This window comes from Saccopteryx bilineata, chromosome 10, assembly GCF_036850765.1.
Source record: "Saccopteryx bilineata isolate mSacBil1 chromosome 10, mSacBil1_pri_phased_curated, whole genome shotgun sequence".
In the NCBI taxonomy this organism is placed as follows: domain Eukaryota; kingdom Metazoa; phylum Chordata; class Mammalia; order Chiroptera; family Emballonuridae; genus Saccopteryx; species Saccopteryx bilineata.
This window is the reverse complement of record NC_089499.1, coordinates 33703505-33730747: the sequence shown is the minus strand read 5'-3', so window position 1 is coordinate 33730747 and position 27243 is coordinate 33703505. Positions and strand designations below refer to the sequence as shown.

Sequence of the window (27243 nt, the reverse complement as noted above, 5' to 3'; positions counted from 1 at the left end):
TTTCACTCCGCATAATGTTATCAAGATTCCACCATTCTGCTGTAAGTGATCTGATGTCATCATTTCTTCTAGCTGAATAGTATACCATGGTGTATATGTGCCCCATCTTCTTTATCCAGTCTTCTATTTTTTTTTACAGTGATTAAAGCCTTTAAGCAAACTCTTGGCCAATACAGCAAGAATCTATAAAAGAGTAGTGTCCTTAACATGTTCACCAAGTCCAAGTTGGCCCCATCACCATGCCAAATTCCTGAAAAATGCGACCCAACCACAGTTCAGTCTGTTAGGAGCTGTCACAGGGAGCAGGAGTTCAGAAAAGTCCACATCCAAGAAAAGTCCTCATGGCACTGGAATTGTTGTCACCATTCTATACTTTGCAGCTCATGTCCAAGTCCCAATGACCACTGCTTCTAGCTGGTAATGATTCAGGTAGACTGGAAAGAGTATAGGAATTCTTGATTAAGGTACATAAACATTGTTTTCTAAGGTTTTCAGATAAGTTCTATCTTCTTTGCTCTGTGTGGCAAGTGGCCTCAGGCACCCTTTCAGAGAATTCTAGGAATTAGCTAAATGACCCAGTTACCTTTGTAAGCCAGGAAGCTCCTGCATTCTTCTCTTTCCTTTCTCCACAGAAAGGAGGGGGTAAGAGGCCTAACTTTTCCTCTTTAAAATGGCATTGCTAATGCTAAGTTTTACAGTTCCTTGGCACCTTATCACAATAGGCTGGAGGGGTTGGAGGAAAAATTTGGCTGTAGGCAAGTGGAGACAGCAAATCTATAGAGACTTTTTTTTAAGTAGTTTTGCTGCAAAAGGAACAGATGAAAAACACATAGGTCCACTGCAGGCTCAGGGTATTTCGAGTCTCTTTCAATCCTGAGAAGCATTGACTCCATGAAGCACCTACTATGCACCAGCTCATTACTTATCTGCGATGCCGACAAGTAGTAATTTCTTCATGATGACTCATTGGGAAGTTGGATGGAGCACAGCAGAAATCCAGACTCAAAACTTCAAGGGAAAAAACAATGGAAAAGGAAGATTGCAGCCACAAAGAGGCAAATGTAGATGTCCAAACGGGTTTCCTCCATTTTGTGGGAAGCCCTGCAAACCCGTCAGGCCAGCAGTTTCATTTCTGCCGGGTGTGCACACAAGCTGTTCCTGCCAGTTTCCCGAGGAAGCATGTTCATGCAAACTTCTGAAATCTGCTGCCAAATATAAGTGTGGGACCCAAAGAAGAAGCAGATTTCTGTAATCAGGACACAAACGCATTTTGTAGAAGGCCACAGAGTAACAGTTTTGTTTCAATTTTTTTGGTTGTTTTTTTCTGGAAAACATTTAGTTCCCCCCTGACTAAACGTGCAGGACAAAGTAATCACATTCATGCAGACAGTACTTATTGTTATTTTTTTTTTCAATTTAATCACGGGCTGTAAGGAAGACATAGAGGTAATTTTTAAATCTAATTCTACTCCCTGATGGTCTTTAAAGAGTTGATCCAACTCCAGAATCTGAGCTCTGGACCATTAACGATCCTGCTTCAGAGAGTCACAGGCGGATCTGTTAGGTTGCCTGTCTTCCTGAACCTATAAAACAGTGAAGAGATCATCATAACAGTAGTCATATTCCTGTCTTTGCCCAGGAGCTCGCTGAGAATGCCAGCTCTGCTCCTTACGAAGCTGCATGACTCTGGGCGAGTCCTTAGCCTCCATGAGACATGGTTGCTTCATCTGCCACCTGGTGACACCAGGTCTAATTGCTGTGATGTATTAAATAAGCTAATGTAAGTAAAGGTCTGGGTATGTATTCTGAGTATAATAAACGGTAGCTTTCATGAAGAATAATATCTTTCTGTACACCCAATCCTTGTTGAAAGGGCCAAGCTGTGTCATGAACTATTAAGAAGGGCTCCAGATCTCCTGGGTAATCCTATCCCATAGTCCATATTGTCTGTATGTCTACTTTAAGAATGATATTATTGGCCTGACCTGTGGTGGCGCAGTGGATAAAGCGTCAACCTGGAAACGCTGAGGTTGCCGGTTCAAAACTCTGGGCTTGCCTGGTCAAGGCACATATGGGAGTTGATGCTTCCTGCTCCTCCCCCCCTTCTCTCTCTCACTCTCCCCTCGCTATAATGAATAAATTAAAAAAAAAAAAAAGAATGGTATTATTGCTCTGGGAATCCGAGAGTTGGCAGTCATTTTAAGCAAATACCTTCAAGAGTCACAGGCTTTAGATGATCATCTGTTGATCTTAAGTATTTCCCATAAGTGGCACCCCAAGGGCTCCTTGCTAAGCCACTCTAACCTACTCTAACCTTTCCTCTCCCTTCCCCAAGTTCTCAGCAGTCACCTAGATTTCTTGGTTGTGCCTTTTCTGGTTTCAACATCGCTATGGGAACTGCTCCGCTGTGGAAATAACCGCAGTCCTGGTTTGGACCTGTTTGCAGCTTGGCTTTGGATGTTTCCAAAGCCTCAGCTTGCACATGAGGGAAAAGGTTCCATCCCCAAGCCCCACACGCCTCTGGGTCAGCTTCCTTCAAGACTCGGATGGAGAGTGAGAACAGGGCTGGCTCATGTGCTCATCTCTTTGGCCCGACTTTAGCTAGTAAAGCACGTCTCCAGTAGGAACACACGGGAACTAGAAGATAAGGCACTCTAGTGGAATGGTTCTCAGCATTGGCCCTGACCTGCTGGTATGTAAGCCAACTGCCTTTGACATTCTATCTTCATGACATGAAGAAACAGGTACAAAAGTTATAGCAGGCCTTGGGGATATCTGCGTTTAAACACACTTTGTTTAAAAACAAGGTGGTAAGGCAGACTTGTGAATTGAACATGGTCTAGAATTCAGGCATCCCCAAACTACAGCCCATGGGCCGCGTGCGGCCCCATGAGGCCATTTATCCGGACCCCGCCACACTTCCGGAAGGGGCACCTCTTTCATTGATGGTCAGTGAGAGGAGCACTTTTTGTGGCAGCCCTCCAATGGTCTGAGGGACAGTGAACTGGTCCCCTGTGTAAAAAGTTTGGGGACCTCTGGTCTAGATTAACTGTAGGATAGCTTTTAATTAACATTTGTGAATAGCAGCCAATGCCATCTGTGTCCTACCCCACATTTCCACAGCTTGTCTGGGATTTTAGCCGTGGCCAGGGTGAACAGTCTCCATGTACACTGGCAGCACCTACCTTAAGTATCTTTGGAGTCCCGCAAGTTTTCCACGTCAGGGTTTTTTTTTTTTTTTTTTGAAGCTTTGCTAGTTCACTTGGCCCTTACACAGGAAGCCCGAAGCACGGAGTAGGGCTGGGGAGGTGAACACTCCCAGGACAACTCTCAACCATAGGAGGAATGGAAAGTCAGTGGGAATAGGCTTACAACCTTTGGTTCTTCAGAGGGCATTCTACACCGTTCCTCAGAGAGCCCCCAGCAAGAGTGAGCCCCATCGCCCACAGCAATAACCAGTGAATTAACACATCTTGTACTGGCTTTTCCCCTTCCACTCCCCACTCCTGCATCCCTGGTTCCCCTCCCAAAAAGGCTACCCGTGCCCAAGACCCCAGTCTCTACCTGAAGTTCCTTTTCAGGGAAAACCTAAACTAAAACAGGCATCAACAAGCATGCTGGGAGGGTTGTTTTGGCTTGTTTGTTTGTGTTTGTTTTTTGTTTTTTTGGGGGGGGTTGTTTTTGTTTTTTTTTTCTGAAGCTGGAAACGGGGAGAGACAGTCAGACTCCCGCATGTGCCCGACCGGGATCCACCCGGCACGCACACCAGGGGCTACGCTCTGCCCACCAGGGGGCGATGCTCTGCCCCTCCGGGGCGTCGCTCTGCCGCGACCAGAGCCACTCTAGCGCCTGGGGCAGAGGCCAAGGAGCCATCCCCAGCGCCCGGGGCCATCTTTGCTCCAATGGAGCCTTGGCTGCGGGAGGGGAAGAGAGAGACAGAGAGGAAGGAGGGGTGGGGGTAGAGAAGCAAATGGGCGCTTCTCCTATGTGCCCTGGCCAGGAATCAAACCCGGGTCCCCCACACACCAGGCCGACGCCCTACCGCTGAGCCAACCGGCCTGGGCTTTTGTTGTTTTTGTGTGTGTGTGTGTTTTTTTAACATTCAGAAATCAAGTTGCTCCTTTGCTGAACAAGAACAAAGGGGAGTCTGCCACTATTGGGAAGAAGCTGTCCTGGAAGCCAAAGAAGTGGGAACTCAGTCCTGGTCAAGGTGACAAAGTGACCTCAGGCTGACAGTTGGTAGGGCTAGAATCTGTTCATGGCTGGGGCTGGAACAGCCAGAGTGATTCTGGGTGTGGAAGTATTTCTTATTCCCAGACCCCGTGGTCTGAGCTGGAGGCGGAACATGTGGAATGGGAAGAGGATGTGGTTGAGACAGAGGCAACTGTTCAAAGCAAATCATGGAGGTCTGGGAAGGCCAAACTGAGAGTGCAGAGTTCGAGAACAAAGTGGGTAAGGCAGACTTGTGAAGCGGAGGTGGCCTAGATGAACTGCGGGGAGCTAGGGTGAAGGCCAAGGCAAAAGCTTCTACCCCTTCCCGACATCTGTGTGAGGGGACAGCCACCTGCCACGGAACAATGCCCCCAGCCATGCCAGCAGATCTCACAACAAGGCCTTCCCTGGCTGTGGGTCTGTTTGCATGGGAGGAAAAGAAAAGGAAGTGAAGAGGAGACCGGGATACAAAGCAGTGGGGCCCAGAAAGGACACCTGCATTCCAAGGACAGAGTTTGAACCCGCAGAGAGGAAGAGGTATACAAAAGGCCACCATTAGCAAAGGGGGTTTCCAACAATCAACAGCCACCTCCAAAGCAATCACCTGCCTTCCTTCCTGCTGATTTTATGAGGCTGCATTATTCTACTTGGATGTGTGTGTTTACAGAGAAAATGCCATTATTCTATTTCTGGGGAAAGAAATATTTTTTCAGGTGCCACAGCTGCAGAGCAAGTATAATTACACAAGGAGCTTGGGTGGTCAGTTACAATTGCCAGAGTTGGACAGTAAGTATTATAGAATAAATCAGCTTCTCCTGCAATGGAGACAGCAGATTAGAACCTGTCAATGAATCTGTACAGTAAGAATCTTGAGCAGGTTCTTTTATAGCGACCACTTAGAGGTGGTGCCGTAAGAAGCAACAAATTGTCCTCTTCCTCTCTGCCATCCATTTGGCAGCTGCACAGCAACAACATGTGAGTGCATCTCCACTCATGTCGGCCAGGCTGATGTCCAGATCGGCAATGCCTGCCGGGAGCTCTGCTGCCTGTAACACGGCATTCAGTCCGATGGCCAGATGCCAAGTGACAAACAAGGCCACTGCGTGGGGAGATCAACACCTTCTCCAGTGAGACAGGCACTGACAAGCATGTGCCCAGGGCAGCGTTTGTAGACCTGGAACCCACAGCCATTGATGAAGCTCACACTGGTATCTACCACCAGCTCTTCCACCCCGAGCAGCTCATCATAGGCAAGGAATACGCTGCCAATAACTGTGCCCCTGGACACTACACCATTGGCCAGGAGATCATTCACCTCGCCTTGGACCGAATTCAGAAACTGGCTGACCAGTGCACATGTCTTCCAGGTTTCCGGGATTTTCAATGCTTTGGTGGAAGAATGGGTCCTGGGTTCACCTTCCTGCTGATGGAACGTCTCTTTGTCAATTAGGACAAGAAGCCCAAGCTGGAGTTCTCCATTTACCCAGCCCCCCAGGTTTACCCAGCTGTAGATGAACCCTTCAACTCCATCCTCGCCACCGCACCACCCTGGAGCACTCTGATTGTGCCATCAATGACATCTCGATATTAAGCACCCAATCAACACTAACCTTAACTGTCTCATTCGCCAGATGGTGTCCTCTATCACTGCTTCCCTCAGGTTTGATGGAGCCCTGAATGTTGACCTGACTGATTGCACCCAACCTGGTGCCCTTCCCTGCATCCCCTTCCCTCTGCCACATATGCCCTGCCCTCTCTGCTGAGAAGCCCCCCACGAAGAGCTTTCTCTAGCAGAGATCACCAATGCGTGCACTGAGCCAGCCAACCAGATGGTGAAATGTGACCCTTGCCACAGTAAATACATGGCTTGCTGCCTGTTGTACTGTGGTGACATGGTTCCCAAAGATGTCAATGCTGCTACCGCCACCATCAAGACTAAGAGTACCATTCAGTTTGTGAACTGGTGCCCTACTGGCTTCAAAGTTGGCATTAGTTGCCAGCCTCCCACTGTGGTACCTGGTGGAGACCCAGCCCGAGTGCTGTGAGCTGTGTGCATGCTGAGCAACAACACAGCTGTTGCTGAGGCCGCGCTCGCCTGGACCACAGGTATGACCTGATGTCCGCCAAGCGTGCCTTTGTCCACTGGTGCGTGGGCGAGGGCATGGAGGAAGGAGAGTTTCCTGAGACCATGAGGACCTGGCTGCCGTTGAGAAGGCTTATGAGGAGGGCGGTGTGGATTCTATTGAAGGAGAGGGTGAGGAAGAAGGAGAGGAATACTGGAGTTAAATGTCACAATGGTGCTGCTTTTACAGGGAAGCTTATTCTGTTTTACACATTGAAAAGCTGCCTAACCAGGTGGTGGCGCACTGGATAGAGCGTTGAACTGGGATGCAGCGGACCCAGGTTCAAGACCCCAAGGTCGCCGGCTTGAGCGCAGGCTCATCTGGTTTGAGCAAAAAAGCTCACCAGCTTGGACCCAAGATCGCTGGCTCGAGCAAGGGGTTACTCCGTCTGCTGAAGGCCCGCGGTCAAGGCACATATGAGAAAGCAATCAATGAACAACTAAGGTGTCGCAAATGAAAAACTAATGATTGATGCTTCTCATCTCTTTCCGTTCCTGTCTGTGTGTCCCTATCTCTAACTCTCTCTCTGTCCCTGTAAAAAATAAATAAATAAATAAATAAATAAATAAATAAATAAATAAATAAAAGCTGTGGTCTGATCTGATCATTTGTATGTGGCAGTGTATACTCTCCTACACAATTACTGGCCTATGTTTTAAAATGCGACGCTTCGTTACCGACCCAATCTGTCCATTCCTCTGATGGGTTTGAACAAAGTATTCCCTGTCTTAAATGGAAAAAAAAACTCTCGGCAGTACTTCAAATGGTGCTAATCCAAAACTGGACAACCTCTACCCTACCCCCAATGAAACCAAACCCGGACAGTTTGCCTGAGACCCTCCCAAACTGTAGGTCTTTATCTGTGACGCTATAATTTCTAGATGGCCGCTGATAGCGTTAGTTTAATAATCGTGATAATCAGACCTATTACTGTTGATCATCACAGCTATTCCTTTGCCAGGACAGGATGCAGTTTCCTGATAAAGAACTTACCTTTAATCTTGACTAATGTCTTTGCTTCATAATTCCTAGTCTCAAAGTGGTTCCTTTGCAGTGTTAATTCCAAATGCTTCTGGTTGTGCTGACCCTAGGTTCTTAACTGCCGAGACCTAAAAATGGAACTCATGGAGCACATTAAAAAATTTCTCAACACCGTGTGAAAAATTAATTTTTTTTAAAAAAAATGAGGATCATAGAGATGAGTGTGCTTTTATAGAACACAATTCAATTAGCAGTAGATGTTTGCATGAAAACCACTCTCTCTGGATTACCATTACTAAGCATAAAACCTCCAGGCCAGCAATGTCCAGTGCAGTAGCCAGCTGGGGCTGCTGGGCACTTGAAAATGTAGCTAGTTGGAACTGAGATGTGTCACCATTGTAAGACATCAGATTTTGAGGATTTAGCGTGAAAGAAAATGGAAAACATTTCTTGGTAATTTTTTATATTGGTTGAATGCTCACAATGATAATACTTTGGACATGTTGGGTTAAAGAAAATATACCGCATTACTAAAATTTTTTCCACCTGCTTCCTTTAATGCCTTTAGCATGTCTACTGGAAACTGAGAAGTCCAGATAGATGTGTGGGTCCTGCTGCGTTCCTTCTGAACAGTGCTGCTGTCGCTGGTCTTCTAGAGAAGGGGTTTGGGGGTAACCTGTTGTGAGGGGGCTCAGGAGGCCTGTCTTGCCATTCCTTCCTTCTCGAAGCAAGTGCATTTCTTCCCTAGAGTGTGTGTTTTCAGGGGGCATTATTTGTGGGGGCTGCTGGGGTAACTGACAAGAGGTGCGAGAACCCTTCCAGCCTCAGGGAGCTTTTCTATCCCCTAGTAACTGGAAGTTGCTTTCTAACATCTCCGTGTGTTTCAGAAATGGTATGAAGTGTAAGCTTCCCGTGCTCCTCTGTCTCTCCTTTGTTGTATCACTTACATATCATGAGATTCTTAGTTTGATGCGCTCTATTAATTTACATCATGGTGTAACCATCACCATCACCCAGTTTTAGGACCACTTCATCCTCCCGAAAATTTTCCTGGTACTTGTTTAGACTCAATCTCTGTTCCCAGCAACCACTAAAATACCTCTGATTTGCTTTCTAGATCTATCATTTTGCCTTAAAAAAAAAAAAAAAAGAAATATTGTTTAAAAGGGATCATACAACACATGGCCTTTATGCCTGCTTCTTCCGCTGGGCATACTGTTTTCGAGGTCCGTCCATGTTCACTGTGCTCCACCCGCCCATCCAAAATTTTTGGCTAGTTTTAGAGGAAACAAGAATGGGTGGTAGAAAATGTGGGGAAATCCCTCAGTAATGGGTCTGAGCTTAGAAAAGGTGCCAACAGTAACTGAAAACACACTGAAAAGTTCATGTCACATTGGGATGTAATTATAGGAGACTGCTGATCTCTCCTTCCTCCTGGGTTTTGTTTTTTTTTTTCTGTATTTTTCTGAAGCCGGAAACGGGGAGAGACAGACAGACTCCCGCATGCGCCCGACCGGGATCCACCCAGCACGCACACCAGGGGGCGACGCTCTGCCCACCAGGGGGCGATGCTCTGCCCCTCCGGGGAGTCGCTCTGCCACGACCAGAGCCACTCTAGCACCTGGGGCAGAGGCCAAGGAGCCATCCCCAGCGCCCGGGCCATCTTTGCTCCAGTGGAGCCTCGGCAGCGGGTGGGGAAGAGAGAGACAGAGAGGAAGGGGGGGGGGGGTGGAGAAGCAAATGGGTGTTTCTCCTATGTGCCCTGGCCGGGAATCGAACCCAGGATTTCTGCACGCCAGGCCGATGCTCTACCACTGAGCCAACCGGCCAGGGCCTCCTCCTGTTTTGAAAAGAAAATGAGCAGAGATTAGAGAGAAGTTTGAAGATGCTATGCTGCTGCCCTTGAAGGTGAAGGAAGGGGCCCAAAGCCCAGGGCTGTAGGCGGCCTCTAGAAGCTAGAAAAAGCAAGGGAATGGATTCTCCCTAGAACCTTCAGAAGAAATACAGTCCTTCCAACACCTTGGTTTTAGGACTTCGGACCTCTAGAACTATGAAATGATAAATGCGTGTTGTTTTGCCTGACCAGGAGGTGGCGCAGTGGATAGAGCGTCGGACTGGGATGCAGAAGGACCCAGGTTCGAGACCCCGAGGTCGCCAGCTTGAGTGCAGACTCATCTGGTTTGAGCAAAGCTCACCAACTTGGACCCAAGGTCGCTGGCTCAAGCAAGGGGTTACTCGGTCTGCTGTAGCCCCACGGTCAAGGCACATATGAGAAAGCAATCAATGAACAACTAAGGTGTTGAAACGTGCAATGAAAAACTAATGATTGATGCTTCTCATCTCTCTCCATTCCTGTCTGTCTGTCCCTGTCTATCCCTCTCTCTGACTCACTCTCTGTCTCTGTAAAAAAAAAAAAAAAAAAAATGCGTGTTGTTTTAAGTCAAAAAAAAAAAAAAAGAGAAAAGAAAATGTATTGTCTTGGCAAAACAGTATTCATTTCCCCATTTTACCTTCCTGTTCTTGTCTATAAATTTACATACTTTATACACTATTGTACTCACAGTATAGCTTAAAATTTTTTTATTATTATTAATTTTAGCAAGAGAGGAAGAGGGAGAGAGAGAGACAGACAGGAACATTGAGCTATTCCTTTATGTGCCCTGACTGGGGATCGAACTGCTTTAGGACGATGCTCTAACCAACTGAGCTATCAGGCCAGGGCTCATGATGTCACGGTGTAGTTTAAAATGTGCTATTCTCTATTTCCTTTCCTTTACAGCTAAGTACTTTTAAAAATAATGATGTTTCCTCTCCAGCATCCACATTCTCTCACCTGGAAATGGAGCGGATATAACTGCTTTCCATTGAAGGTAACACTGTGACGTCATTTACTCAGGGAAGAGCAAGGTCTTAACGGCTTTATTTATATTGAAGTGTAACCAGATGAGTCTAACATCCCATGGTCATAAATTTATTTATTTATTATTTATTCATTTTAGAGGAGAGAGAGAGAGAGGGAGAAAGGGGAGAAGCAGGAAGCATCAACTCCCATATGTGCCTTGACCACGCAAGTGCAGGGTTTTGAACCAGTGACCTCAGTGTTCCCAGATCGACGCTTTATCCACAGCGCCACCACAGGTCAGGCCGGTCATAAGCTTTGAAAGTCATGGTTTTTGTTTGATTAACAGACAACACCAGAATAAAAAAAAAAAAAGAAAAAGGAAAAAAAACCCTCCAGGAATTCAAGTTTTTGCTAATAAGTGGGTACCAAAATAATGAGTATTTTCTGACACACCCCCTCCCAAATCACTGAGGAGTTTACACATTATAACACGGGGCTTTGAAGAGCGGGTGGGTGTTAGAATTTCTGACAAACACACTCTTGCAGACTAAATCACACACAAGTGGCTAAAGGAACCACCATGAAATCACAGACTGTGGCAAGTTGGGGTGTGGAGGGAGAAGTGTGAAGATTCAGGCTGGTCAAACCTCTTTCCATCAAAATTTTAATCAAATAATGTCAAAACTGATTTGTTCATGTCTCTTTTGTTTTGTAGGTATGGACAGAGGTGTTTAACTTGCCCATCCTCCAGCGGTCAGTGCCCTACCCGGTCACCTGCGGTCAGTGCCTCACCTGGTCACCTGCGGTCAGTGCCTCACCTGGTCACCTGCGCGCTCTGGCTCTCTCCCTCGGGCGCCCGTGTCTTGATGCCTGAGGGATTTTCCCCTCACAAGGGATTTTCCCGTCACAGCAGCACGTGGGACCCACTCACAGGAGCCACCCCTAGGATTGATTTGAGCATGGGAAGTGGGTAGTTCCTCTGACACAAGTTTGAGATAGCCCGCACGGAGCGTCTCAGTTATTTCCTACCAAATGTCACAGATCTTTGAGAGTCTGGGAACGCAGCTGGAAGCAGCCACCAAAGTCACGAAACGTCCTTGAAGAATTGCACTATCTTAACGTTTTGTATAAAACTGGCTGTCTCTCCCATAATATATTAATGTTTGTTCTCAAAGGAATGCTATTGATTTTGCTCACATTTTTAAGTAATATTGTCATTCCTAAAAAAAAAAAAAGAAAAGAAAGACCAGTCCTCTTTCACCTGTGACTTGTTAAGCCCCTGGTCTGCCAACAGTCCCATGGGCGTCGGCACCCAGGTTAAGACACAGGGATCTGGAGGGCTCCTCTTCCTGACCTCAAGCTGAGGACACCGTTTGGTTGACTTGAACTCAAAGTCCCAGGAGAACGCTCCCCCTCTGTCCCCTAAGCAGCTGTGTGCTGCACACACTCCAGCAGACAGGATTCTGCCTCCCAGTAAACCGTTCAGATGAATAATTACTCCACAGCCTACCCAGTCCCTAAGCTTTCTCCAAGGTTTTTCAAGGATTTTTTCTGTGAAGTGAAACAGCTTGTTGGGTTTTTCCATGATGTCCTTTTGTGTCTGTTACTGTTTCTACGATTCTTTTGTTGTTGCTGACACTTTATCATCCCTGACATGTGACTTCCTTCCCGTCCTGACAGGGCACATTTGCTCTCCTTTAACTGAGGAGGTCCTCAGTGTGTGGCCCAGTCCTCCTGTCTCTTTGAGTTTGATCTACTTCTGCCAAGTTCAACTGTGGTGGGGCGGAGAGAGCGTGGTTCTATCAGTCAAGCAGAGCTGACTGCGTGGCTACTACCTGGCCATCCAATAGTGTGCAGATAGCACAACCTCCCCTGGCCTCACTACCTCATCAATAGAAATGGGAACAAGCAGACCCATTTCCCAAGATTTTGTGAGAACTAAATGAGGCTAGTTCTGTGAAAGGACCTTACACAGTGTCTGAATACTTGATATATGTGAATTTTTATTTCTTTCCTTCTAGTAGAGAGAGAGTATCTAGTTCTGTGGCTGGAAAACCTGGGTTGGTGTTGGAGCACAATGAAGAGCAAGTCACAGTGATATCTGCAGATGGCCACTCCTCCTGGGGGTAGGATCGGTGCCTGTTGCCTCAGTATCTCCAGCTCCTACCCAGCATGGGGTGTGGCATATAGTGGGGATTCCACAAATGCCTGTTGACTGAAAGAATGAATAAATGGACAAAGGAATGAGTGAATATATTCCTCCAGAATGGTGAAGGATTTGAGATGAATAACTAAGCTATGTCAAAGTAATCAAATAATTGGTAATATGTGAAGCATCTTCAAGAGTCTCTGCTCCCTACCCCTCTGCTGCTGCAGGGGACAGGCTGGCAATGTAGCCGGGGGCACAGAGGGCGCAGAGGCCCTGAGGACTTCCAGTGTCCCACAACGAGGAGCAGGTGGGCGAGGCGGATCACTCACTTGCAAGAGTTGTGAGGATAATCAGGAGACAGCCGGGAAGACGAGGAGTTGCCCTGTAATTACTATTGTTTCAGCATAAATACAAAAATACATGGATTTTCCCCCTGGCAAGTAGCTGCTGTGTTTCTGGATTGCAGCAATAGGTTCTGACTGCAGAGCTGTCTGGGAGGAGTGACTTCAGATGACTAAGGTCGCTTTGCATCACCAGATGGTCGCTGCTGGCGCTGTCTCTGGCCTCGCAGCCGCCTCCCAGCCTGTCTCCTGCTCCCCTGGTTGCTCCATCCCAGTCCGTCCCCACACCACCGCCACAGTGACCTTTCCAAACCATGACTCAGCTCTCATGAACCTCCCTATTTCCATTAGACACAAAATGCAGTGCCTCTGTGCGTGGTCCTGGCCACCCGATCCAGCCCTCGTCTGCCTCTGTCGCCGCTGCCCACTGCGCTGCTGCCCCTCCTCTCACCTGACTCCTCAGACACTCCAAGCCCATCCCCACGGCACAGTCTTGGCCCTTGCTACCCCCTTCCCCTCCCTCCCCGCCCTCCCCACGTTGGCTCTTCCTCCTCACTCAGCTCCCGGTCCTTTAGCTCTCCAGAATGGCCTTCCCTGACTTTCTGAGCTGCAGAAGCTCTCTCCCATCCCGTTCCTCTCCACTCGTACTTTCTCCATGTTGCTGAGGGCCACCCCAAAGCACCTTATTCGTTTATTTTTTAGGACTGATTTTGTTCATTTTTCCTTCCCCTGATGGAATATAGGGCTCAGCACAAAGTGGCCACAATTATAGGTGCTCAATGGCTACTTGTTAGGTGAGTAAATAAATAAAATCTTACTGAGAATAAATAAGCTTGTGTCGCAGAATCTGTCAACTTCCCAGCATTTTTGCTAGAAGAGGGGGCGGCACTGCTCCTGCAGGGTGGAGAGAGCAGAGCGGGGAGGGGCTCACAGACTGCCGCAGTTCTCCCAGGAACATAGCCTCTGCGAAGCGGTGACTCACACAGTTGTGCCCAGTGGCTCTCGGGGAATTCTGGAAGCCACCTGGTAACCCTGAAGAGCTGCCGTATCTGGAAGTTGCTGATGAACCCACTGCCCCAGAATCCTAGCACAAGGCCCAGAAAATGAATGTCCTTGGTATCTGTCATCACAGCCGACATACACAGACTCTGGTTCCTGTACCAGGCAGCCCTCTTGGTTAAGAGTAATGGTGGTTTACGAACCGCTCAGGAGCAATGGAAACAGACTCTGGATGTCTAAACGAAACGGGAATGGATGGGAAAGCAACCAGAGCTCCCAGTTCCAAGAAGGAGGGACTGGCATGACTAAGCCCAGGAAGTAAGGAACTGAGGGCGGAGAAGGTGAACGGGGCGCGGGGGCAGCCACGCCTGTCCCGAGGCAGGAAGCCCTCCGTTTCCAGGCACAGAAGGCGGCCCCCACCTTCTCTCTTCCGACTGGAAAGGGCCAACTTGACTGAAGCAGGATGTCCTCAAAGTAAGGAAGCAGCACTTCCCCTGCCAGCTCGCCTGCTGAAAAATGAAGAGGTGATGGTAACATCTTTGTCATCCTCCTCCGAAGCACTTGATCAGAGCTAGGCCAACACCAAAGGGCAAAGTGGCCCCAGCAAGTCTGGGCTAGGCCAGACCTGGCAGCAAAGCCAGTGTCACAGATGCCTCCAGGGAACAGCAGGTCAGGGAAATGCCAGAAGCCAGCTGGTGCAGGACAACCTGGAAGGATGGATCCGGTGCCAAAGTGGAGACCGCAAGGCATCTCATCCTAAACGTATTGATAGCTGCAGTTTGATAACGTGGTTTCTTTTCTTTTATATATCCAGGGAAGGAATTCATCAGTGTGTTGCTTAACTTTGAATCAACCTCTACTGGGGTGAGCCAGCTGGCTCTTAGCTTGTGAGAGCCAGTGTTTAATTTTCAGAAATTTTCAAGTAGGTTTGAGGTCATGTGGTAGCTTAAAATTAGCACTGTTCTTTTGCTAGAAGAAAACTTAGCTTCAAATTAGCTATGCTTAAAATTAGTCACGGTGGGAGTATTTACACCACAGGAAATCAACAGGTCAGTCCTTTTATCTTTTTATTTATTTATTTATTTATTTTTTTGTATTTTTCTGAAGCTGGAAACGGGGAGAGACAGTCAGACAGACTCCCGCATGCGCCCGACCGGGATCCACCCGGCACACCCACCAGGGGGCGATGCTCTGCCCCCCGGGGGCGTCGCTCTCCCGCGACCAGAGCCACTCTAGCGCCTGGGGCAGAGGCCAAGGAGCCATCCCCAGCGCCCGGGCCATCTTTGCTCCAATGGAGCCTTGGCTGCGGGAGGGGAAGAGAGAGAAGGAGAGGAAGGAGGGGGGGTGGAGAAGCAAATGGGTGCTTCTCCTATGTGCCCTGGCCGGGAATCAAACCCGGGTCCCCCGCACGCCAGGCCGACGCTCTACCGCTGAGCCAACTGGCCAGGGCCTTATTTTTTAATTTTTCTGAAGTTGGAAACGGGGAGGCAGTCAGATAGACTCCCGCATGCGCCTGACCGGGATCCACCCAGCATGCCCACCAGGGGGCGATGCTCTGCCCATCTGGGGCGCTGCCCAGCTGCGACCAGGGCCATTCTAGCACCTGAGGCAGAGGCCATGGAGCCATCCTCAGTGCCCGAGGCCAACTTTGCTCCAATGGAGCCTTGGCTGCGGGAGGGGAAGAGAGAGACAGAGAGGAAGGAGAGGGGGAGGGGTGGAGAAGCAGATGGGTGCTTCTCCTGTGCGCCCTGGCCGACAATCGAACCAGGGACTCCTACACGCCAGGCCGACGCTCTACCACTGAGCCAACTGGCCAGGGCCCAGTCCTTTTTTCTTAAACCAGCAGCACACTATTGCTTGTATTTCTGCTTTGTCTTATTTTATTGTGTTTTTTTTATCATTACTGGACTTTATTTTCATCATAAATGAGATTGGTCTGTAGTGTGCTCTTCTTATTCTTTTGAAGGGTATGTTCTTTATCAGCTTTATTTCTTAAAGTTTTCCATATTTTTCGATGGTCTAGTTTAAATCTTTGATTCTCAATCATCTGAAGAGTATTTTTAAATGAAGAAGCTCAGGCCATGCACCTGACCAATCATCAGGATCTCTGGGGAGGGGGTAAGGGGGACTTCACATGCCAGTATTTTTTAAAAACTCTGTTGATAATTCCAATGTTCAGCCAAGGCTGAAAATCACTGCCCTGGCCTAGTGCTTCTTAAACGTTCATGTATGCACAAATCATTTAGGGAGCATGTGAAAATTCAGGGTTTCATTTAGTAGGTCTGGGAGGGGACCTGAAATTCTGCATATCCAATAAGTTCCCAGTCATAAATAAATTCAGAGCTTTCTCCATGGGGAAAGTGATGTTACTGAGGAACCAATGACTGGAATCCTTGTGTTGGTTTTTGGTCTGGTGTTGGCATTCACGCTACTGGTACAGCCTCTGTGGAAGACCATTTGTGGTGGGTTCCTCAAAAAGCTGACAATTACCACATGATCCAGTCATTCCATTTCTGGGTATAGGTCTCCAAATTGAAAGCAGAGTCTCAGAGAGATATTTGCATACATACCTATGTTCACAGCATTATTCGCCATAGCTAAAACATGGGAGCAACCCACGTGTCCATCAACAGATGAACAGATGAGCAAATATGGTCTATACATACAATGGAATAGTATTCAGCCTTAAAAAGGAAGGAAATACTGACATGCTACAACACAGAGACAAAAGGGGAGAGTAGTCTTACCCAGAGCTCTCGAGCATGCATTTGTTCACCACTGATGCACCGGAGAGTCACAGCTGCCGCTGCCACCATTAAACTCACCGCCTCTCATTGAACAGAAAGCCAAAGTCTACCTGTTCCTGCTATTAAAACTGCCATCTGAGCCACTGGGGCCCTTAGTTACTCTGGCCACACTGCTGCCCCCACCCAGTACCCACTAAGGGAGAGCCTACAACCTACCACAGCCATTGCTAATGTCACACACACACACACACACACGCCACAGGCTTTTCCTTTCAACCTCACACCAGTGCTTTGCAGAACCCAACAGGCAAGGAACACAGCTCGAAAGGCAGTTTGGGAAATGCAGTTTCCAGGCTGCGGCCTGAGATAGAGGAGAATGGGGAAAGGCACGTGGCGGAGTAGCTGAGAGGAAGCCGTGAGGCAAGAACAAGGCACCTGAAGGTCACATCTTGGAATTCAAACAGACTCACCAAGTAACAATCAGCAGCCCTAAGGTAGCACCAGTTCCACCTGGCTGGCCCTTTGTCTGTGGTCCTCCCATAAACACTGCCGAGGCCAGAGGGGTTCTGCGCTCCCTGCTCAGGGGGACAGCTGCAAGTCACTGAGCCTCCCCTGAGGGAGATCTCTGAGTGCTGGGAGATTTCTGTTCAAGCAGAAACAGTGAGCCTAGAAACAGAGGTCCCCTTCCATTCCCAGGCGAGGTGCTGTTAGTCTGCTCAAGCTGCCATAACCAAGTACCCCAGATTGGACGGCTTAAACAACAAATATTTATCTTCTCAGTCTGGAGGCTTGAAGTCCAAGAACAAGGTGCTGGAACCTGGGTTTCTCCTGAAGCACCTGCCACCTTTTCTCCGCATGCACATCCCTGGTGTCTCTTCTCCTAAGGACACCAGTCCTATTGGATAAGGGCCCACATTTATTACGTCATTTAAGCTTAATTACCTCTTTAAAGGACTTTTCTTCAAATATAGTCATATTAGGGGTCAGAAATATGCTGACTCCTTCCCCAGCCCCTTACTTCCATAATTGTGTGAGCCAATTCTTTTTTTTTTTTTTTTTTTGTATTTTTCCGAAGCTGGAAACGGGGAGAGACAGTCAGACAGACTCCCGCATGCGCCTGACCGGGATCCACCCGGCACGCCCACCAGGGGGCAACGCTCTGCCCCTCCGGGGCGTCGCTCCGAGGCGACCAGAGCCACTCCAGCGCCCGGGGCAGAGGCCAAGGAGCCATCCCCAGCGCCCGGGCCATCCCCGCTCCAATGGAGCCTCGGCTGCGGGAGGGGAAGAGAGAGACAGAGAGGAAGGAGTGGGGGGGGGGGGGGTGGAGAAGCAAATGGGCGCCTCTCCTATGTGCCCTGGCCGGGAATCGAACCCGGGTCCCCCGCACGCCAGGCCGACGCTCCACCGCTGAGCCAACCGGCCAGGGCCGAGAGCCAATTCTTTATAGTAAATCTCTTCGTGTGTGTGTGTGTGTGTGTGTGTGTGTGTGTGTGTGTGTGTGTGTGTTTCTCTGGACAGCCCAGACGAACAGCCCAGACTAATACTCAAAGACTATGCAGGGAGGTGAAAGCCTAAATCACACCTCTAAGGAGAAAAATTACAATTAAATCTTATTTTTACCTAAGGAGAGAAAATGAAATAATAAAGAATGATTTTTGTTAGAAAGCACTGCATTTTGGAGGGCCACAAAGCACTAAGGTGGCCCCCACCTTCTCTCTTCCGCCCCTTTCAGGACTGAGAAAGGCCAACTTGACTGGAGCAGGATGTCCACGAAGTAAGGAAGCAGCACTTCCCTGCCAGCTCGCCTGCTGAAAAATGAAGGGGTGACGGTAACATCTTTGTCATCCTCCTCCAAAGCACTTGATCAGAGCTAGGCCAAATATCTGAGATTTTTTGCTAACCCCCTAAGAACCAATTTTTTCCCCTTTGGGAGACTGCATGCCTTAAAGAGAGAAGATAAAATGTTGCATCCGTAAAACAAGAAGTTGCAATTAAGAACCAACGTACACTGAAAGAATAAGAGAGTTCTAGGAATTTAAAAATCTGGAAATAGAAATAAAAAACTCAGTGAAAGAATTATGAGTTAAATCTCCCAGAAAGCTAACCACCAAGAGAGCAGAAAAGGAGAGAACAGATTGGAAAATGAGAGCATCAGTTCAGGGGGTTCTACATTGTTGTTTTTTTGTTTGTTTGCTTGTTTTTTAAGATTTTATTTATTTATTTTACAGAGAGAGGAGAGGTAGGGGGAATGAGAAGTATGAATATATAGTTGCTTTCCTTTTTTTTTTTTTTGTATTTTTCTGAAGCTGGAAACAGGGAGAGACAGTCAGACTCTCGCATGCGCCCGACCGGGATCCACCCGGCACGCCCACCAGGGGGCGACACTCTGCCCACCAGGGCGTCGCTCTGTCCTGACCAGAGCCACTCCAGCGCCTGGGGCAGAGGCCAAGGAACCATCCCCAGCACCCGGGCCATCTTTGCTCCAATGGAGCCTTGGCTGCGGGAGGGGAAGAGAGAGACAGAGAGGAAGGAGAGGGGAAGGAGTGGAGAAGCAGATGGGCGCTTCTCCTGTGTGCCCTGGCCGGGAATCGAACCCAGGACTTTTGCACGCCAGGCCGACGCTCTACCACTGAGCCAACCGGCCAGGGCCTTACATTGTTTTTTCCCCCCCTTTTTTCTTCTTTTTAGCGAGAAAGAGAGACAGACAGGAAGGAAGAGAGATGAGAAGCATCAACTCAGAGTTGCAGCACTTTAGTTGGTCATTGATTACTTTCTCATATGGGCCCTGACTGGGGGCTCCAGCTGAGCCAGTGACCCCTTGCTCACACCAGTGATCTTGGGCTTCAAGCCAGCAACCTGTGGGCTCAAGCCAGCGACCATGGGGTCATGTCTATGATCCCATGCTCAAGTCAGCGACCTTGCACTAAAGCTGGTGAGCCCACACTCAAGCCAGCAATCTCGGCGTTTCGAACCTGGGTCCCCAGCATCCCAGGCTGATGCTCTATCTACTGCGTCACTACCTGGTCAGGTCAGGAGGTTCTACTTTTTAATAATATTCCAGAAAGAGAGAATATATATCTGGGGTATGTGTGTGTCGGGAGTCGTGGGGAATCATTAATTTGAGTAAAGTTATCCAAATGGAAGGGTACGCATTTCCAAATTCATTGCAGCCTTGGCGGGCCCAGCCCAGATGAACACATCCCACCTAAGACACCACCCCCTGAGGCCAGAGCCTGGAACAGGAATCACCATCTAAGATAACCATCTTCTTACTCCTGGGAGGTGTCCTCCAGCTCCAGGTGGGTAAGAATCTTAAAGGCTGAAATAGCATTTCTAGTGGATTTGTCACAAGGATTTTTGGAAAGGTGTTCTAAAGATAATAGAACACCTTTATTTTTAAAAAATGTAAAAGCAATATATGCTCATTATAGAAAACATGGAAATTTCAGAAAAGTTTAAAGAATGAAAAGTATCAGCTGTAATCAGACAACCCTGAACTCAAGCCCTATAACCATTTTGGATCAGTTCCTTCCTGTGTGGATGTTTTAAAAAATGTATCATTTTACCTATCCTTTTATAATATTAAACATAATTGAAACCATTCTTAGGTATAGTTTTACATTTCTGCTTACTTATATACTGAGCATTTTCTTATTAAGTTTTCAAAAGTTTCAATGACTGCGCAATATTCTAATTGATATTATAATTTATATAATCAACCTGGTTTTAGACATCTGATCTGTTGCCACCTTTTCCTTGTTCTAATAGCACTGTGATAAAATCTTTGAAAACATCTGATTATTTCCTTAAACTGGATTCCTAAACACGGATACTGATCCAAGATTATGTACAGATTTATGGAATTTGCTACATGATGCCCAGTTGTGTTCTAGGCCTGTGCTAATATGGTAGACATTTAGCCACATATAGCTAGTCACATTTAAATTTAAATGCAATTTGAAAGCCAGTTGCGATCCCCGACGCCACGTGTCTCTGCGGGCTGGGGATGCTCGCCGGGAAGGAGGAGGAGGCCGCGGAGAAGTGGCTTCTGCCTTCTGGATCCCAGGGTCGTGCGAAAAAATGATAATTTGCAAGATGACGTCAGAGTAATGGCGGGGTAGGAAGCGATACCGATAAATCTCCCCCAAAACTCAACAAGATCTTCAACCAGAAACAGAAAAACCTATACTTGGAGCTTCCAGATGCTTCGCAATACACCCAAAGAGTCGATCCATTGCATGTGATGTGACGTATTTGTATTTGACATGACAATTCTTCAAGAATCGGTACAGTGCGGCTAGATGCGATTAGGAGACGCATGCGCTCTGCACAGGAGACCTTAAAAGAGTGCGCGATCTACCGAGCGTGCCAATGGCTTTGTGTACTTCTTAACTGAAACACAACACGGCTCATACAATATCATTGACTCACAATTATTTCTTTCTCAGTGAATATTCAATCATAGACAGTAATTATTAATTTTTCATCTGGAGTGACGTCACGGAAATGGCGCCATGAGAAGCGCATCCGACAGCTCTCCCCTAAATCACAACAAATTTATCAACTAGAAACAGAAAAATTTATCCTCGGAGCATTCCGGAGTTCCACACAAACTGAAAGCAAAAGGACTGTTATCACTTGAATCTGAGAGACGAGGGTGTGGAGGAAGCTACCACAGCGACGCTCATTCAAGCCGCCAGGGAGTGCGCCTGTGTGCTATCAATAAGACTACCCTCAGATGCCGATAAGAAAGAGGAAATCGAATATTATGGATACAAAAGAAAGAGAGGTAACACAAATAGATGTGGAAAAATCTATGGAGAAAAGACTTAACATATTGGAAGCCTTGGAGCTAAATGACAGAGAATTTAAAATAGAAATGTTAAAAATACTCAGAGATATACAAGAAAACACAGAAAGGCAATATAGGGAGATCAGAAAACAACTCAATGAACACAAAGAATATATTACCAAGGAAATTGAAACTATAAAAACAAATCAAACAGAAATGAAAAACTCAATTCACGAGCTGAAAAACGAGGTAACAAGCTTAGCTAACAGAACAGCCCAGATTGAAGATAGGATTAGTGAAATAGAAGACAAACAACTTGAGGCACAACAGAGAGAAGAAGAAAGAGACTCAAAAATAATAAAAAATGAGAAAGCCCTACAGGAATTGTCTGACTCCATCAGAAAGAATAACATAAGAATAATAGGTATATCAGAGGGAGAAGAGAAAGAAAATGGAATGGAGAATATACTCAAACAAATAATAGACGAGAACTTCCCAAGCCTGTGGAAGGAACTAAAGCCTCAAATTCAAGAAGCAAACAGAACACCAAGTTTTCTTAACCCCAACAAACCCACTCCAAGGCACATCATAATAAAGATGACACAAACCAATGACAAAGAAAAAATTCTCAAGGCAGCCAGGGAAAAGAAGAGTACAACATATAAAGGAAGGCCTATTAGATTATCATCAGATTTCTCAGCAGAAACTCTACAAGCTAGAAGAGAGTGGACCCCAATATTTAAAGCCCTGAAAGAGAGGAACTTTCAGCCAAGAATACTATACCCATCAAAGCTATCCTTCAAGTATGAAGGAGATATAAAAACATTCACAAATACAGAAAAGATGAGAGAATTTGTCAACAGAAAGCCCCCACTCCAGGAAATACTAAGGGGGGTTTTCCAACCAGATTCAAAGAACAAAAGAAAACAACACCACAAGTAACAGCTCCACCAAGAACACAATAAAACCAAACTTAAACTGTGACAACAAAGGAAAAAAAGGGGGGAGAGGATGGAGATTAACAGTAGCAAAGGATGATGAAGTGCAGAAATACTTATAAGATAGGGTACTACAATGAATATGGTAGGTACCCTTTTCATTACTTAATGGTAACCACCCTTAAAAAAACCACCACAAAAACACTTGACTTAAAAAAGGTAGCAACAGAGGAAAGAAGTATGGAACACAAACAAACAAAAACAAATGATAGAAAAACAAAAGAGAAGAATCAAACTAGATACAAAACTAACAGAAAGCAATTTATAAAATGGCAGTAGGGAACCCACAAGTATCAATAATTACACTAAATGTAAATGGATTAAACTTACCAATAAAAAGACACAGAGTAGCAGAATGGATTAAAAAAGAAAATCCAACTATATGCTGCCTACAAGAAACACATCTAAGCAACAAGGATAAAAACAAATTCAAAGTGAAAGGCTGGAAAACAATACTCCAAGCAAACAACACCCAAAAAAAAGCAGGTGTAGCAATACTCATATCTAATAATGCTGACTACAAGACAGAAAAAGTACTCAGAGACAAAAATGGTCATTTCATAATGATTAAGGGGAAGTTGAATCAAGAAGACATAACAATCCTTAATATATATGCACCAAACCAAGGAGCACCAAAATATATAAGACAGCTACTTATTGACCTTAAAACAAAAACTAACAAAAATACAATCATACTTGGAGACCTCAATACACCGCTGACGGCTCTAGATCGGACATCCAAACAGAGAATCAATAAAGATATAGTGGCCTTAAACGAAATACTAGAACACCTGGATATGATAGACATCTACAGGACACTTCATCCCAAAGCGACAGAGTATACATTTTTCTCTAGTGTACATGGAACATTCTCAAGAATTGACCATATGTTGGGCCACAAAGACAATATCAGCAAATTTAGAAAAATTGAAATTGTACCAAGCATATTTTCTGATCATAAAGCCTTGAAACTAGAACTCAACTGCAAAAAAGAGGGGGGAAAACCCACAAAAATGTGGAAACTAAACAACATACTTCTAAAAAATGAATGGGTCAAAGAAGAAATAAGCGCAGAGATCAAAAGATATATACAGACAAATGAAAATGAAAATACGACATATCAGAATCTCTGGGATGCAGCAAAAGCAGTAATAAGAGGAAAGTTCATATCACTTCAGGCCTATATGAACAAACAAGAGAGAGCCGAAGTAAACCACTTAACTTCACACCTTAAGGAACTAGAAAAAGAAGAACAAAGACAACCCAAAACCAGCCGAAGAAAGGAGATAATAAAAATCAGAGCAGAAATAAATGAAATAGAGAACAGAAAAACTATAGAAAAAATCAATAAAACAAGGAGCTGGTTCTTTGAAAAGATCAACAAAATTGACAAACCCTTAGCAAGACTCACCAAGGAAAAAAGACACAGGACTCAAATAAATAAAATCCAAAATGAAAGAGGAGAGATCACCACAGACATCATAGAAATACAAAGAATTATTGTAGAATACTATGAAAAATTATATGCCACCAAATACAACAATCTAGAAGAAATGGATAAATTCCTAGAACAATACAACCTTCCTAGACTGAGTCATGAAGAAGCAGAAAGCCTAAACAGACCAATCAGCAGGGAGGAAATAGAAAAAACTATTAAAAACCTCCCCAAAAATAAAAGTCCAGGCCCAGACGGTTATACTAGTGAATTCTATCAAACATTCAAAGAAGACTTGGTTCCTATTCTACTCAAAGTCTTCCAAAAAATTGAAGAAGAAGCAATACTTCCAAACACATTTTATGAGGCCAACATAACCCTCATACCAAAACCTGGCAAGGATGGCACAAAGAAAGAAAACTACAGACCAATATCTCTAATGAATACAGATGCTAAAATACTAAACAAAATACTGGCAAACCGAATACAACAACATATTAAAAAAATAATACATCATGATCAAGTGGGATTCATCCCAGAATCTCAAGGATGGTTCAACATACGCAAAACAGTTAATGTAATACACCATATCAACAAAACAAAGAACAAAAACCACATGATCTTATCAATAGATGCAGAAAAGGCTTTTGATAAAATACAACACAATTTTATGTTTAAGACTCTCAACAAAATGGGTATAGAAGGAAAATATCTCAACATGATAAAGGCCATATATGATAAACCATCAGCCAACATCCTATTAAACGGCATAAAACTGAGGACTTTCTACCTTAAATCAGGAACAAGACAGGGTTGTCCACTCTCTCCACTCTTATTCAACGTGGTGCTAGAAGTTCTGGCCAGAGCAATCAGACAAGACAAAGAAATAAAAGGCATCCATATCGGAAAAGAAGAAGTAAAGCTATCACTTTTGCTGATGATATGATCCTATACATCGAAAACCCGAAGGACTCCACAAAAAGATTATTAGAAACAATAAACCAATACAGTAAGGTCGCAGGATACAAAATTAACATACAAAAGTCCATAGCCTTTCTATATGCCAACAATGAAATATTAGAAAACGAACTCAAAAAAATAATCCCCTTCACGATTGCAACAAAAAAAATAAAATACCTAGGAATAAACATAACAAAGAACGTAAAGGACCTATATAATGAAAATTACAAAGCATTGTTAAGGGAAATCGAAAAAGATACAATGAGATGGAAAAATATTCCTTGTTCCTGGATAGGAAGAATAAATATAATCAAAATGGCCATATTACCCAAAGCAATATACAAATTTAATGCAATTCCCATCAAAATCCCTATGAGATTTTTTAAAGAAATGGAACAAAAAATCATAAGATTTATATGGAACTATAAAAAACCCCGAATAGCCAAAACAATCCTAAGGAAAAAGAATGAAGCTGGGGGCATTACAATACCTGACTTTAAACACTATTATAGGGCCACGATAATCAAAACAGCATGGTATTGGCAAAAAAATAGACACTCAGACCAATGGAACAGAATAGAAAGCCCAGAAATAAAACCACATATATATGGTCAAATAATCTTTGATAAAGGGGCCAACAACACACAATGGAGAAAAGAAAGCCTCTTCAACAAATGGTGTTGGGAAAACTGGAAAGCCACATGCAAAAGAATGAAACTCGACTACAGCCTGTCCCCGTGTACTAAAATTAATTCAAAATGGATCAAAGACCTAAATATAAGACCTGAAACAATAAAGTACATAGAAGAAGACATAGGTACTAAAATCATGGACCTGGGTTTTAAAGAACATTTTATGAACTTGACTCCAATGGCAAGAGAAGTGAAGGCAAAGATAAATGAATGGGACTACATCAGAATTAAAAGGTTTTGCTCAGCAAGAGAAACTGATATCAAAATAAACAGACAGCCAACTATATGGGAACTGATATTTTCAAACGGCAGCTCAGATAAGGGCCTAATATCCAAAATTTACAAAGAACTCATAAAACTCAACAACAAACAAACAATCCAATAAAAAAATGGGAAGAGGACATGAACAGACACTTCTCCCAGGAAGAGATACAAATGGCCAACAGATATATGAAAAGATGCTCAGCTTCATTAGTTATTAGAGAAATGCAAATCAAAACTACAATGAGATACCACCTCACTCCTGTTAGATTAGCTATTATCAACAAGACAGGTAATAGCAAATGTTGGAGAGGCTGTGGAGAAAAAGGAACCCTCATTCACTGTTGGTGGGACTGTAAAGTAGTACAACCATTATGGAGGAAAGTATGGTGGTTCCTCAAAAAACTGCAAATAGAACTACCTTATGACCCAGCAATCCCTCTACTGGGTATATACCCCAAAACCTCAGAAACATTGATACGTGAAGACACATGTAGCCCCATGTTCATTGCAGCACTGTTCACAGTGGCCAAGACATGGAAACAACCAAAAAGCCCTTCAATAGAAGACTGGATAAAGAAGATGTGGCACATATACACTATGGAATACTACTCAGCCATAAGAAATGATGACATCAGATCATTTACAGCAAAATGGTGGGATCTTGATAACATTATAAGGAGTGAAATAAGTAAATCAGAAAAAAACAAGAACTACATGATTCCATACATTGGTGGAACATAAAAATGAGACTAAGAGACATGGACAAGAGTGTGGTGGTTACCAAGGGTGGGGGGGGGAGGGAGGACATGGGAGGGAGGGAGGGAGAGAGTTAGGGGGAGGGGGAGGGGCACAGAGAACTAGATAGAGGGTGACGGAGGACAATCTGACTTTGGGCGAGGGGTTTGCAACATAATTTGATGACAAAATAACCTAGACATGTTTTCTTTGAATATATGTACCCTGATTTATTAATGTCATCCCATTACCATTAATAAAAATTTATTAAAAAAAAAAAAAAAAAAAGCCAGTTGCTTTCTTGCACTGGGCACTAGTCTTAGTCCACAACAGCCTCATGGGGTTAGTGGCTACCATACTGGACGATGCAGACAGAGAATATTTCCATCATTTCAGAAAACAGTGGTTTTCAAACTTTTTACACTTGGGGGCTGCTAAAAATAGAATTATTTTGGGGACTGCTAAGGTAGTAACCACTCCAAGCATAAGCAAATTCAACTAAGATCAATGGGTCTATCATCTTCATACATCAGGGTGATTGTCTTTTGCAGACTGGTCTGTATACTGGTGGTTGAAAAACACTGGTCTAAAGGGCAGTACTTTTTTTTTTTAATGGAGAGGTGGGAAGGCAGAGACAGACTCCCACATGCACCCTGACCAGGATCCACCCAGAAAGCACCCTACCAGGCGATGCTCTGCCAGTCTGAGCCACTGCTCCATTGCCTGGCAACCAAGCTATTTTAGCGCTTGATGCAAGGCCATGGAACCATCCTCAGTGCCCAGGGCCAACTTTGCTTGAACCATTGGAGTCATGGCTGCAGGAGGGGGTAAGTGGAGAAGCAGATGGTGGCTTCTCCTGTGTGCCCTGACCGGGAATTGAACCAGGACGTCCATGTGCTAAGCTAACTACCACTGAGCCAACTGGCCAGGGCCAAAGGGCAGTGGTTTTTTTGTTTGTTTTTTTTTAACAGAG

General features: G+C 45.3%; 1 pseudogene; it reads left to right on the top strand.

Moving 5' to 3' along the window:
• The first annotated feature begins 4485 nt into the window (after nt 1-4485).
• Nucleotides 4486-6498, top strand: LOC136313992 (tubulin alpha-1A chain-like; annotated as a pseudogene).
• The last annotated feature ends 20745 nt before the right edge of the window (nt 6499-27243 follow it).